This window comes from Periplaneta americana, chromosome 14, assembly GCF_040183065.1.
Source record: "Periplaneta americana isolate PAMFEO1 chromosome 14, P.americana_PAMFEO1_priV1, whole genome shotgun sequence".
NCBI classification, from domain to species: domain Eukaryota; kingdom Metazoa; phylum Arthropoda; class Insecta; order Blattodea; family Blattidae; genus Periplaneta; species Periplaneta americana.
The window spans coordinates 94526445-94532444 of record NC_091130.1 but is presented as its reverse complement, the minus strand read 5'-3'; positions in this window follow the sequence as shown (position 1 = coordinate 94532444).

The window sequence follows — 6000 nt, the reverse complement described above, 5'->3', positions numbered from 1 at the left end:
CGCCATTAAAGGGAGTTGATGCTTCCCCGGGAGTGCGAGCAGTTCATGTTTATTGAGGAATACGAATAAATATAAGTACACTTGAAGGAAAATAATAAGAAAATGGTGAAATACTGCGTTGCAAATAATTGTTCGAACATAGCTACTATTGTAGGATGCTCAGGAAAGCAGACCTATCTTAATACTTGAAAGAATGTTCCAAATGCAGTTCCTACTTCGAATGTGTTTACAGATTGTCGGAATATTTCTTGGATAAAGTTTTTCCAGAAACACATTAATCAGGTTTATAAGGTTGATTTCAACAATGTATGTAAGGGTTAGGTGTCATCACATTACAATGGATTATAATAGCAGAGTGCATAAGAAAATCCTCAGACTATATCTGTCTAAAACTGTTTTGATTCACAATAAATGAATTAATCATGTAATTTCCGTTTTGTAAAGTATGTACTTCTAGTTTTTGGTTGTATTATATGCAAAGAAATTAGTGAAAATATAGCTGATGGCCTACTTAGGCCTATTATTACCACTACTACTAGGTCTATTATTACCACTACTACTAGGCCTACTATTGCCACAAAAACTATACCTACTACTACCACTACTACTATATATCTACTATTACCACTACTACTACTATTACCACTACTACTACGCCTACTATTACCACTACTAAGTTACTAGGCCTATTATTACCACTACTACTAGGTCTGTTATTACCACTATTACTAGGCCTATTATTACCACTATTACTAGGCCTATTATTACCAATACTACTAGGCCTACTATTACCACTACTACTAGGTCTATTATTACCACTACTACTAGGCCTATTATTACCGCTACTATCGTATTGAAAAGTCTGTACTGACCTCAAACCTGGTGGTCATTAACTACACAATGAATAGATTGTTTTATGATAACATTTATTCTCATTATATTTTAAATCAGTTTCCAGAATTTTTATGATCTCTTATTTCACCACTAAATATTTTCAAAGCACCATATACCTTCCTCTTTCTTTGCATGAAAGGACTGAAATATAGATCATTTTAAATATTACAGTAAATATCCATTATTGTATCCTTAAAACAATACTAGTAATACTGAAAATTAATGTTGACATTGCCATTATTCAATATTTCACATACTTATCCCTTGCAAAGACGTTATAATAATATACTAGACTGACACAGAGCGCTGGTGTGCTGTCCAAAATTGAAACCAGTCTGCGCATGTTTACGCCGCCATGCTACTGGTAGAAATAGAGCGGTAAACACGATTGTCATACTTGTCCTTTGTTTTGTCTCGGGTGTTTTTAGTGAACAGTGTGAAAGTAATGGCAATAGAATTTTGAAAGATATATTATCGCCGCGGACTCATGCTTAACATGTCGGCATCATACAATAACGTGCGGTGTGCTTTTAAAACATAATTTTGTTGCTCTGTAGGTTTCACTCTAAGCGTCACGTTGTCACGTCTACTTCCACGATAAGAATAAGCACTAGTTTGTTATGTTGGCTTTCTTAACTCTTAATAATAACTCTTTAATAATAATTTTTAATCACATACCTTAATGTTCGTCCTCAGCACAAGACATTGCAACCTCGGTTTTAGTCCACGTGGATTAGACAAGTAAGTGTCATTTAATAATGGAAGAAATTGAAAACAATAATACAATTAAATTTGAAAGACCTGCCGAATGTTAGTGCATGAGGCCGCTCAAAGACCTGCCGAATGTTAACCATGAGAGCGTGGCGATAATACCATCCCTGTTTAATTTTCCAAGCCATTTGCAAAAGGTACGATATAATATTATCTCTGTTGTTACAATATTAATATAATTAAAATCAATCAGTAGTTTACGACAATAAAGAATACTTATCAGACTGTAGAGAAATCACACTGTGTGAATTATTTAGACTTACACATCATATGTTAAAACATTAGTGGAAAGATAAATTTTTGTTTTTATTATGTAAATGAATTTATCTGCAAGATTATAAACTTTCATTCAAGATCCATATATGGATAAATAAATATACAGATAATAAATAAATAAATAAATAAATAAATAATTAAATAGCTATAATAGCTAAGCCTTCTTTGTGAACTTATGATTCAGAGTTCACCTATAAATAACTCTTTTACATTTTGCCGGACATATATTTTATTAACAAAAGCAAGGAATGGCATCTTATTGATATTACATATGTGCATAAAAATTATGTATCATCACTCCGCAAGCAATGATAATATATCTATTTTATTTATTTAAAATAAAAATACAATATGTAAAAAATCCACACATAAAAAATGTGGTTTTTTTATCTTGCATAAAGTGATTGTTTAGTTTTTAGATCTTCAAATTACCTATTGTTTGCAATGTATTAGGTACCGATACTTTTTATAATTGATAGCATTCCCTTTATTAATTGAAGATTTTTTAAAATGATTTATTGATCGATTAGCGCATTTAGCGCTATACAGATCAATTGAAGAATGAATTCAATGTAATTTGGCTACCTTTGCGCATTATATTTTGCCAGATAACCTATGTCCTGTGGTCTAGAAGTATCGGTAATATAATTTTCGATTCTTTAAAACTTAACAACAAGTCTATACTGATTATCACATATTTATTTCACTTAAGAATTTGATTATAATAAGAACTTGTGCAATCAAGGTGCATATATTTATGTCTTGTGATCTAAGAGTAATGTATGTTAATATAATATTAGTGTCTCTGAAACCTAACAATTTGCTGATTATCGTAAAATTATTCAAGCTATAATGTGTATTGTGTAGGCCTATTTATGGATGTATGAGTATGTTTTCTATAAATTGCTGCGTACGTATTTTCTTTTCTTTAATGTTCTAACTCATATCAATGAAACTTTGAATATGTTTATTTCGTCCTAATTTTACGTTAAATGTCGAAAATGGCCATAATCTGTCAATTTTAGATCATCACAGCGTTAATTTGCGTGATTTACGTATTGCTATTATGCGTCAGCTCTCCAACAATATGGCGGCAAGCGCAGCGTTCAATTTGCCCCGGTTTCCTCGTTTCGCGCAGCCGAGACTGTAGGGGCTTGATCCCTTGTGTATATGGGTGATTTAATTTATTTTTTAGAATATCGCCAAAGATGAATCATTATAATACTTTAATAAATATAGCGCTCCTCTGCATTCATGTTTATTTCATCACGACTCATCCTTTGTAAAAGATGTTTAAAACAGTGTCTATCACCAGGCTACATCAATGTATTATGGTACTGTTTTCGAATTTCGTGCCGCAAACACTCCCTTTAATGGTGGATTCTAGCCGATTCAATTTGTGACATCTTTCTTGCCTGCCACTTATGGGTATGTGTCTCTAGTAAGTATTACAAACTCTTTGGTTCATAACCTGGCTTTTAGCATAGCCTTGTTAACTCTGTGTCTTCTAAGGGACTTTGGGTGCTACAGGGGCAGGTGCGGGGGAAGACTCTGGAGGCATGGCTTTCGCTAGCAGACAGTTTATGACGTGTCACCGCCGTCTGGATACCTTCGCCTAGCGTCTCGTTAACTGCCTGCTCTATGCTGCCGATTTTGCGTATCATAGATGGCAGCAGCTAACACACCCTTCACGCAATCACGTACAGTACACGAGTTGTATGAATTATCCGGTAACACATAAAAATGTCAACTTTTTTTGTTTTCAATATTATTTTTATGAGCATGCAAGGAAATTAAATTTTAACTAACACACATCCTGTTGGCATAATTCACAGTTTCAGGACCTTCCTAGACAGCGGTTTACTGTAACACACATATCGGAACACATTTTCTGTTTCTTTTTTTTCGATATTTGATAACAATGGTCTAACAAATTTCACAATGAGTATTTCGCTAACTATCTTTTGATGACCTGAGACACTACACTTCAGTAAATCACACTGAGAAAGGGGTGAAATCAAGTATTTATGCATTGTTTTCAGCATGTGGCTTGATTTTTTACAGTATGGCACAGCAGCTTCAACAAATTCTTGCACATGTTTTATTAGCCCTACAAAGGACTGTTTAGGATAGCGAAGGCCTCCTCTATCTTGATTATGGATTAGTTCCATGAGTGGTGTTGATGAATTTGACATGTCACAACTTAATCTTTCATCCACCACACGAATCAAATATCCACAAACCAATGCTTAAGTGGCTGTTTGCAGGTTTACGAAAACCGTAATTTCAGGCTCTCGAATTCTATCGAGAAGGACAGTTACGTAATCTGGAAGAATATTTTCATCAACAGATTCAGCACTGGAGCTCGTACTTGGCAAGCTTTCGCCACAGTAATTTTGATTTCTGCTAGCAACGTTGGCACTTTTAGAAGAAATCATGATGCCAGATTTTAGCATTCTTTTTATGGCACATGCTGTACGTGCATCTGTAATGTCATTAGATCCACCTCCCATTCTGACTGCGCTAAATACAGCCTCCACGGGATCTCCGGAAAATCTCCTAGTAAGGACATAAAAGAACCCGTTTTGCAGCAGGAAAGTCACACACTCTACTGTAGATTTCACTGTAAACAAGAGCGCTTCTACCAGTGGCGGCTCCTGCATATTTCTTAAGAGGAGGAAAGAAATTAACAGCACTAAATGACACCTTCTTGAATGAAACATGCTACCAATTAGCCTACATGCATACATGTAAGACCAGGTAGTGTTGGGGTTGGCCTTCTCTTCTGTATAGCAATAATCTGTTCTTGTAAACTGAGTTTCCTAAATTGTCCAAAATATATTATGATTTCACTTCCATTCATTGTTGAATAATTGCACAAATTAACAATTACAAGGAAATTCACAACCTCGTAGCATTTTTCGAGTACACTACAGCATCACACGTGTTGGAAGAGACTAGCTACTAACTCGTAACCGGAACCGTTTTACGGAAATGGAAATGGGAATGGGAAATAATCTGAGGAAAGCGAGAACACTGCACCCACCCACGTGGTCTGTGTTGCCACATGTACATTTTACAAGTTCAGTATCACATACTTTTGAAGAATGTCAGTTCTTGTAAAGTCATACTATCATTATTGTTCAAAGCTGCTGGTGGCCGATTAATCTTTTTATGTTAAAAATAATGTAGTTTGCAGTACCTACTTTCAGTTTAAAATATATTTGTACAAAACTGACAACTTGGCTGTTGCCCTGTCTAGTAAACAATGAATACAAGTGAATTTCAGGGGCCAACTACGTAAAACTACTTCCTCTTTGTTTTACATAAACCCGACTTTAACGTTCAAATATTCACGAAAGTTTCAAGCCATGAGTAGCAGCCTATATAAAGTGCAATGAATAATATTTTTGATTTATAATTAAAAAAAAAAAGTTTACATGGTGTCTTTCATAGCGTTGCGTTAAAACTGTTCTTGTTGTGTCTCCTCCTAGATGTGTTATAGTCCGGTTGAATGCAACATCGTTAGGTGGCAGCGGTAGCGAACTTGCTGCACGACCAGTTGGTTTCTATTTCCCGCCCATGACTGATTCAGAGGAGGATCTTTTCCCTCTCCGTTCATTTACTTGCTTTAAAACTCTGCTTCTTTCTCTGGCCGCTAGTGCGCTGTTGTCTATGTGTGTTAACTGCAGTAGAGGAGGAATGGAGTGCCTTTCCTCTACAAAGACAATCTCGCATCTTTCTCACAGTTTTCTACAGCACATGAGCGCGCGTCGTTTAAAACTCGATCAACTGAGTTTTTCTTATAGCTGTGAACTTAAAAATTATCGAATCTTCCTCGAATTTCAAGGCACATAATTTATTTGGTATTTACTTTCAAAAGAAGAAAATGTGAGGACATTCCTCCCTTTCCTCCCCCGAGGAACCGCCACTGGCTTCTACGGTCTCATTGGTTAAGCCCTTCATTTTCGCACGCTTTGATTCAGTTTGAATTTTCATAATATATTCACTGAAATCTTCGTTTAGCCATTGTAGCATTTCATCAGCTACGGAATAGAA